Source organism: Sceloporus undulatus, chromosome 4 (genome assembly GCF_019175285.1).
Source record: "Sceloporus undulatus isolate JIND9_A2432 ecotype Alabama chromosome 4, SceUnd_v1.1, whole genome shotgun sequence".
In the NCBI taxonomy this organism is placed as follows: domain Eukaryota; kingdom Metazoa; phylum Chordata; class Lepidosauria; order Squamata; family Phrynosomatidae; genus Sceloporus; species Sceloporus undulatus.
Window position 1 is genome coordinate 61029275 of NC_056525.1, and position 10240 is coordinate 61039514.

Genomic DNA, 10240 nt, shown 5'->3' on the forward strand with positions numbered 1-10240 from the left:
GGTCTGCTGCAGGATTTTGACCTATGCATTATAAATTAAATAGGTACAATAAAGGCAGTATAATAAAAATAGTAAAAGTAAATAGTTACTATTCTCCAGTAAAGTCCTTTAGCCTATATGTGGTGAGAAATGCCCAACGCTCAAGCTGGATTTCAGCAAAGAAAGATGTACTTGAGAGCATATTGCAAATATATATGGACTAATGGAATGTACCAAGGAATTTAAGAAGATCATTCTTCATAGATTATAACAAAGCCTTCGCATAGATCATTAAAAACTATATGTTGCTCTAAAAGGAATGGGTATGCCACAGTATTTGGTTATTCTGTTGCATAATCTACAGTCTGAGAAAGTGTCTATTGATGGAAACCGGAGAAAAAGAAGGATTTTCAATTGGCAGGGAAGTAAGATAAGGGTGTATTTTATCACTTTATTTAAATTATATGAAGAACATCTCATACAGAAAGCAGGATCAGAAGGTGGTGTGAAAACTGTAGGAAGAAACATCAGCACTTTATGATATGCAGATTACACCATATTACTGCCAGAAAATAACAAACACTGCTGATGAAAGTTTAAGAAGTACAGTACCTCCAGTCAGGGTTAAAATTGGCTGTTGGAGAAACAAAAATAATGACCACAGAAGATTTACATAATTTTCAAGTAGTGATGAAGACATCAACATTATTAAGAAGGGCAACTGTGAAGGAACTAGAGAAGGTCCTCAACTGTAAAGTTAAATAGTTCATCACCAGGTCAGGATCAGTCATGCCATGGTAATTCTGGGATATGTATAAATGTGAAAATTGGAAAATGAAGAAAAATGAAAGGGAAAAATTAACCCATTCAAAGTGTAGTGCTAAAGCAGTGGTGCCATGAACCGCCAGCAAGACCAGTACATAGGTCCTAGAGCAAATCAAACCTGAACTCCAGTAGAAGCCAAAATAAGTAAACTGGAGCTGTCAACCTTTGGACATATGATGGGAAGACATGACTCATCGCAAAAGATTATAATGCTGGGAAGAACTGAAGGCAGAAAGAAAAGAGAAAGATTGCTTTACAGATGGACTGACAAAATAAAAGAAAGCAAGGCCCTGAGTTTATAAATCATTATATACTGTATTGATGAATACTCTCAGCAATAGGACCTTCCGTATCAATAATAATAATAATTTAATAATTTGTTTTATTTATATACAGTGGTACCTCGGGATACGAAATACCCAGGTTAGGAAATTTTCGGGATACGAAAAAATCCCATAGGGAATTATTGTTCCGGGTTACGAATGTTTTTTCGGGTTACGAAAAAACTTTTGGTGCTTTTTTCGGCTTTTTCGCACGGAATCGCGGCTTTTCCCCATTAGCGCCTATGGCAATTCGGCTTACGAAGGCTTTTCGGGTTACGAAAGCGGCCGCGGAACGAATTACTTTTGTAACCCGAGGCACCACTGTACCGCTATTCCAAAGATCATAGCGGTGAACAGCAAGTAAGCTAATTAGCAAGTAAGCTAATTTGCCCCCAACAGTCTGGGTACTCATTTTAGCGACCTCGGAAGGATGCAAGCCTGAGTCGAGCTTGGGCCCTTTGGCTGGTCTTGAACTCGCAACCTTGTGGTTTCGAGTGAATGGCTGCAGTAAAGGCATTTAACCACTGCGCCACCAGGGATCCATCAAGATCAAACTGTACATTTGTTTGTTTCTGCTGAAACTTGCCTGGACTTGTAAAAGCTGAGAACCTGAAAGAGGTGCTTCAGTGGACTTTGGAGGGATACAGACCGCCCCAAAAGGGTGGGCTGCCGCCGTCTCCTTTTCCACCAGCAGAAAAAGAACCCACAAAAAGCGGGTTCTTTTTCCGTCACGCTTGCGATGCCCAAGTACACAAATGGTGCACTCATGACATCACAAGTGCGTCACGACATGTGGATGCTAAGCGTCCGTTGCATCCAAATGGCGGCGCCTGTGTGTACAGGGCGTTGCCATTTTGACGTACGGAGTACGTACTAGGGTTAGGAAGCGTTTGAATGGTGCGCGCTCCCTAACCCTAGTACTGCTGCTGCCACGCCACATTTTGCCCGTCTGTAACGGACCTATATCTCCCAGAATTCTCTAGCCAGTATGGGTGCTATCTGTTCTGGCTGAGGAATTTCATGAGTTATAGTCCAAAAAAGTACTTTCCCTAAGCTCTAGGTAAGACACATAAAGTTTGTACAGTACTCTCCAATTTAGCTGGAACAATCCTGATCAAACCTCTATTGTCCCATTTTTTCAGCTGATTTTGCTCTCTGCTTCTCACTTCCCCCCTTAATCCTCATCTTACTTCCTTTGGTGCAAACTGAGTTCAAATTGCAAAAGTATGCACTCAAACTCAGAAGGTGGTGGGGAGGAGGGTTTTGAATCTTGTCTTTCCCAGTAGGCTCAGGCAAAAGCAAACTGCTGCAGCCTTTCCTAGTTTCATCATGTGTTCTTCTTCATTAATAACCTGAGCTATTTTGACAACACTCTGCTATTGCTTAGCCACATGGATCCCAGTTTGCATCTGTGATGCGTTAGGGGATATGCATGGTGCTGAGGATATAGGGAGTGCAATTTGCTTCCCAGTTACGTTGCAGGATATCGTTATACTAGGAAGGCTTTCCATCTGTTCTAAAGCCACAACATCCACAGAGAAGCCACAGGCACACCCATCTCTTCTGGCCTGACTGTCCCCAGTGAAAGAGCCGTGCCATTTTGCATTCCAGTGTTGACCCCAGAGAAGCGCATGGACCCTCCAGCTATTCCTCCTCTTCTTCCATCTTTACTGTCTGCAACCATTCAAGGAATATTGTTCAGCGTTGCACAAAAAAGCATATCTGAAAATAGAAGCACCGGGCCAAGCCTGCCAGTGGCTGTGTGAGATAACGTCTACTTGCAAACACTGGTGCCTTTGTGTTGCTGTCACTGTCCCCATTGTTCAGGAGCCTATAGCCTCAGGGATATTGTTCGTGTCTTTTGTCTCAGCCTGGCTTCTTTTTGTTTGACTTTACTTTACCATTTCATTCCTCCCTTTTGTGCTCAGGTTCCCTCTTTTGTCTCCTTCTCTCTCTTTCCTTTCTCTGTGGGATTTGTATTTAGCAATTGTTCCAGGCCCATAGGGGGCAGGGGCAGGAAACAATGTACCCAAAGGTTTTTTCCTCTCTCAGCTCCTCACCTATTCAGGTAGGGCTCTTTGAAAGAGAGGGAGAGAGGGGAAAGAGGCAGGCTCAGAGCTGATGGAGTGAAAGGCCTACTCATTTTAGTCTGGGCTGTCTTTAGAAAACAAGAGGAAACTGTGTGTCAGAAAAACATGAGTGTTGAAATGTAGCCAACCCAACACACTTCCTATTCTCACCTCTTGGCCCGGTTGGTTTGTTAACCATCAGAAACAGAATTTCCAGATAACTTGTATCTCCAAACAACACACAGAAAATTTCCGGGTGCTTACCATTTTTGTAGGGGGGGGGGGGGGGGAAATCTTAATATTTAGTTTAACAGAAAGATGGGCCACTTTTTCAAGCAGGTGAGGGACATGTGGTGCCAAGTGGCAGATCAAGGGCATGCAGGAACTTTCCTACAAGCAGCAATGGAAAGGTTTAAATTCCTTTTCCAGGTTTATTCAAATCTAGGGATTGGAGGTGTGTGGGGGGAGTGAACAGAAAGATGGACAAGGCTTTTCCCTCTCACATCCCCCTGGGCCATAGTTAGCAGCAACATTACTGCATTCCCAAAAAGATGAGGATTGAATCATAGGCGCGTTATAAACGGCCATTTAGTATGCACTCTGCGCATACTAGGGTTAGAAAGGTGCATATTAGGGTTAGGAAGGGTCTTACCTTCCTCACGGCCCCTGACCCTAGTGCATGCAGAGCGAGTACTAAATGGTGCCCCCATCCACACGGGGGGCGCCATTTTGACGTCTCGGACGCACAGCGTCCGGATGTGGCACGGCAGAAGTGACGCCGCAAGTGCGCGCCTCGTGCCTCGCGGTGCCACTTCCCGGAGCCAAAAAGGAGTGCCATTTCGGCACTCCTTTTTAGCTGCGCCGGGAAGCCTTGCGGTCTGGCCGCTGGGGCTTCTCGGCATAGCTAATGATGGCGGTGGCAGACCGCCCACTTTAAGGTGGTCTGTAATGTGCTATAGAATCATAGAATCGTAGAGTTGGAAGAGACCACAAGGGCCATCCAGTCCAACCCCCTGCCATGCAGGAACTCTCAATCAAAGCATCCCCGACAGATGGCCATCCAGTCTCTGTTTAAAGTCCTCTAAGTTTAACTATAATGATGTCACACAGTGATGTTGTGGCACAAATGTTCCAATAGTTTTCCATATGACCTTAGTATTCAACCATAGCTGGGACTTTCACCACAGATTTTAACTGTAATTATGAAGATCACCATTGGCTTTTCACTAATGATAAAAAAGAAGGAAGTTTAGTGCCCAATATCAAGTGAGTTGCACTTACCCAGCTGTTTCCTTGATTTCGTCTTGGAATGAATTTCTTCTGCATCATCCAGTACCAGGTTCATATATTCATCAAACCCCTGTGAGCCAGAATATAAATTAGTGAACTCCACATTTCTAAGAGAAACATAGCAAGAGGGAAATTCCAATAGTGTATTCAGTCAATGTCTTATCCTCCTTAATTGTGAATCTCCCTTCCAAAGCTCTTATTTAAAAAGGTATATTGCCTGCATTTCAATTTGATAGATTTTCCATGACAGCTTCCAAAATGGAAGACAGACTTGAAATACAAAAGAAATGGCAGAAACAACACGACCAACCACAACAATACACACTAGAACTCAGAAGCAGCAATTAAAATGTAAATAAAGAATCCAGACAAATAAAATTAATTTTAACAGATCATGTAAACGCTGGCATCAGATACTTTTTATTTAATGGCAATACCATGTTGAAATATGAACAATGAGCATTTCAAATAATAAAACTATATATATTATGATAATTTTAGTCAATTTATAGTCTGTTTTCTAAATTTAAAAATCCACAAGGAAGTGTTATAAAAAAGTAAAAAAAACAGGTATCTGTAAACAACAACAGAAAACAACAACAACAACATCAAAGATAAATGGTTTTACTACATATAAAATGGTTTTATGTACTACATAAACTCTTTGAGTTGGTTCTGGCCGAATCTGTTTCCCTGCTGTGATGAGGCATAGAAGTTATCACAATTATCATTTGCATTGCAGAAGAACACAACTGTAGTTGTGACTGAACTTGCATTCCCCAAACCTGATATAGTTTCCATGTAGGCAGTTGAATGTTTGTATCAGAATGTTCTGAAAATAGGAATAATATACAGGTTTTTGTTCTTCTTTTTTTCACTCAATGCCTGCCATTTCTAAAGACTCGATTTTCCTTTCCTGGCTGCAGTATTTTAGTATGCATTTTTGCACCAACAGAAACAAAACCTTTTGCTTGGATAGACTTTGAATTTAATTGGTTTAAATTGCATCCTTTTCATACCGATGTTTTCAGCTATTGATATATCCTAAGATTTGGACAGTAGAGTGTAGATTTGTGAAAATGATCTTATTTATATGAATTTTTTTTAAAAAAATGTTTGCATGTTTTATAACATTTCAAATGACATTAGCAAATGAACAAACATTATTTGTATATTTGCTCATTGGCTAATGCCAGTTTAAATGTTATGTTATGAAGTGTATATTTTATCTATATATTGATTTTGTTATTGTTCGTGTGAGCTGGTTTGGACATAACTTGGAAAAACACCAGCTTTCTTGTCACTGACTGTGCTGCCTCTATTATTATCACACTCACTAAGCCACCACTGTTCTGAGCTTCCTGAGCTTCCTAACAGTGACCACATCTGTCTAATACACAATATATGTGGGCAACATACTAAGTAGGCTATAGAACAAAGATTTCCTGTAGTACATTGTAGTGAGGCTGGTCAGATCAGAAACACCTTTGATGTTTTAATGTAACCTAGTATGCAAATGGCTCTAGTAGTACCTTTGAGACTAACTGAAAGAAAGAAGCTGGTAGCATGAAGTTTCATAAACTTGAGCCTACTTCCTCAGATGCATAGGCTCAAGTCTACGAAAGCTCATGCTACCACCTTTCTTTCACTTAATTTTGGAAGAAAGCTTATGGCTTCAGGTAGGCATGACTGAAATGAATCTTGCTGATAGCCCAAGCCTCTTTCAGATACATGCCATAACTGCACAATAGCTCTCTTTCCCTCCTCTTTTGACTTTTCAGGAGATATATCCATGGGAGATCTTCAGCTGATTCAACTCTAAATACAGGTCAGCTAAAGTGGCCACGTGTCCTACTTTACAGACAGGGGAATGCCCTCCAGTTGAATGGTTAACAGAAGACAGTCCTCTATTTTAAGGACTGTCCAAGGATGTTATCAGACAAGGAAAATTGGAAGTATAATCCAATGGCAATCCGAACGCAATCATGGGGTTTAATGTTATTGCGTGATAGACTACCACATGCAATTTCAGGCAATGGGAAGTCAGTCCAAAAGCAATCATGGGGTTTTACATTATTGCATGAGAGGTGATCACACGCAATTTCGGGCAATGGCAAGCTATTTTTGGGCAATGGGAAGTCAGTTCGAATGCAATTCGAATTCACATAAATTCGCTGAATTAGCGAATTCACATTAATGCATTCTGGCCCCACTTTCTTTTCATTCGAAATTAAGAGAAATTCCTCCTGTGTGATAAACTCCCAATTCAAATCCAGTTTCTAGAACTAGAAATAGCTAGGAAAGCAGGAACCTGGGAATTGCCCATCACATGAACACCAGACAGAGCAGTGACCTGTTCAGTCACTGCCATTATGGTGAGAATTGTTGTACTTGTTTAAATTATTGTACTGTATTTAGTTCCCAGTTTGTATCAATGCTTACAAGTCAACATATGAAATTTTATGCAAACAATCCTCTGATCTGCAAGACATAGCCATGTTAATCAGGAATATCACTATGCAAAGGGATCTTGTAGCACCTTTGAGATCAATTGTGTGAAAGGAGTGGTAGTATAAACTTTCATAGACTTAGGTTCAAAACATACTGCAAAAATAATTCAGTTTGAGACCACTTTAATGGCCCTGGCTCAATGGTAGGGAATTCTGGGAACTGTAGTTTTGTGAGACATTTTAGCCTTCTCTGTCAGAGATGTTTCATGTCACAATAAACAACAATTTCCAGGATTCCCTAGCACTGAGCGAGGGCAGTTAAAGTGGTCTCCAACAGGATTATTTCTGCAGTGTCTTTTGAACCTTCAGATGCATGGAATGAAAACGTACGCTACAACTTCTTTTGCACCGGTAGTTTCAAATATGACACAAGTCTTCTGATCTGGTGATGCATTTCATTTCTTTTGTGTTGAGCCAGAAATGGCCACCCTGAGACAAAACTAGCTTTGCTTTAGAGTCCTTCTGACAAATAAGATGGATGTCAGGGTATACCTCAGGGAGGAGATGTGCATTTTAGTAAGCACATCTAATCACTGGTCAAGCTGGAAGGAAGGAAGGAAGGAAGGAAGGAAGGAAGGAAGGAAGGAAGATAGGCAGAAGAGACACAAATGCATGCCCAGTATAATTTAGAGAAACCTCGATTGTTTGCTTTGTTTATCTTAGACCACATATTTCCCATCTTTTGAATTTTCATAGGGACCAAAACAATAGCAATCTCTTCTGTCTATTTGCACATGCAAATCCCTCCCAGTCAACCTGCAGCTCTTGACAAGCCGTGCGTGATGAAAAAAGTCACATCTGGGAGTGTTGGGTGGGCTCACCTGAATGTGCAAGTACTGCATACATGTTGAGAAGCCATGTTGTTGTTGTTGTTGTTGTTTTTAATATTATTAATATCCCATCTTTTCCCCAGAAGTGAAACTGAAGGTGGCTTACAAAGTCAAATAAAAGCAGTATGTCTTTCATTAGATATTGGAACCACACTAATGGATATGTAGAGAGAACAAAAACAATTCTTGATTTCTAAAGTGTATGGAGGCTTATAACTGCATATGGGTTCCTTATACCTATCTAAGAGAATGGATTCCTGAGAACTGGTGGGATTGCTTGCCTGTAGAAGTAAAAAATAATCCACCTCCAATTCTTTACCTATAGCATCAGCATGCAGCTGAGAGCAACTCAGTAAAAAAAATCTAGTGTCTTGCTGGATGTAAGGAACGGCTTCATACATGAATGAGAAAATATCACTTGCTGCAAATTATGCTACAGAGAAATTCTTACCCTTGCATATACACATTTGGATTTCTACAGAGCCTAGATTATGTATTCTTTTCCCCCTCCAGTTTTCTTCTTTTCACGCCCACCTATTCTTTGCATTCCCTCTGTGGCCCAGGGACTGGAAAGAAGTCTCTGTGTTTATTGGCATTCCCACCCTCAGAAAGCATGAGGCAACAGGAAAACTCCATACAGACTGTGGCCAGAACAAAACCAAACAATGACCATCCCCAGAGACAACAATAGTCCATTGTCTTGCATGCCCTTTTCAGCCTTTTCCATTCTAATGCCAGAGAAGCCACTGTTAACAAAAGAGCAGGGAGAAACCACTTCCTCCTCTTCCTCCATAGCAGGGCACATCCTGCTTGGTGAAGGGGGAGAACCAAGGGAAGTATCATCTTGATCTAATAATCTGGACGTCCAGCTGTTAAGGGGAAGGGGGGAGCCCTTAAGAAGCACTTGAAATTTAGTTGTGGTAAATAATAATAATAATAAGGAAAAACCACAAAAAACTACTGACTGTGGACTGTTTTAGCATTGTTATGCATTGAAAGAACAGAAGAGCACTGTGTCTTCCAGAAGATCCTGTATTGTTTGAATTCATGGCAAAGACCAGCAACAAAGATGCAGGTAGAGCTGATCTGTAGGAAGAATCAGATCCTTAGCAACACCTATTTACAGGACACTAGTAGGTAGACTGTAGGCCAGGGGTGGGAATTGTGTAATCTAAAGGCCATTTACAGTCTGTGGAGGGGATCCAGGGCAATGAGACCCCCACTGACTCCCCCAAAGTCCTTCCAATTGCAGCCCAATCCCCCCATTATTAGCTAAAAAACCTAGCCAATGTTACCTGCAGTTGCCTAAAATGGTAACTGCAATGGTGTACTGTGGCATCTAGACTAACCAGAAATCTGGTGGTGTGACTCTTTAGCATCCAGTATGTGCTCATACTTTGCTTTGGGCTTCTATGAGCTATCAACACTGTTTTGAGGCCCTTTTACACTAAACAGTTATAGCATTATTATTTCACTTTAACTGCCATGGTTCTATCCTATGGAATGCTGGGGTCTGTAGCTTGGTGAGGCACTAAAGCTGTCTATCAAAGAATTTCTTTGCTACAGAATTATAAATCCCCTTCTCTAAAATCCAATCCAAGGATTCCATAGGATGGAACCATGGTAGTTGAATCATAGTGCTGTAACTTAATGTGAAAAGGGTGCTGTGTTTCATTTCGTTTTGAATTTCCCAAGATCTATCAGTTCAAGATTAATGCAGTTAGAATTAACGAACTGTATGCCTAGAAAACCGCTTTTAGTATCTGAACTGAACAGCGCTTACAGTTCTCCTACACAACAATTCATTCTGGCTGCTTTCATTCCAAGCGGTTTGTGATATTTTTGCTGCTTTTGTTAAATTTTTGGAAGTTAGGAATCTTTGCTTATCTATTGCAAATTACTCTGTAAATCCAGGCCTAATCCAGGCCTTTTTTCTAGGATATCATTGATTATATGTTTTTGGTAATGCCACTTTGCAGAATTAATGCAATTTGACACTGCTTTAAGTGTCATGGCTCCATCCTATGTAATCCTGAGATTTGTAATTTGTTGTGGCACCAGAGCACTCTGACAGAGAAGGCTAAATATCTCACCAAACTACAAATCCCAGAATTCCATAGCATTGAGTTAAAGTGTCAAACTGGACTAATTCTGCAATGTAGATGCAGCCTATGAAAAGGATAGTCAAAGAAGATAATCCTAGCTGTGAAATCACAGCAGCTGGAATGAGGCAAATCATTTACAATTAAGAAAAACAGTCAATGCTCTGATGACATAACATGGACACACCCCAAAAGCTTTTCACAATTCATTTCCAACAAAACAGTTTAGCATGGAAAGGCAACAGGACAACTCAAGACGATAGATAGATAGATAGATAGATAGATAGATAGATAGATAGATAGATAGATAGA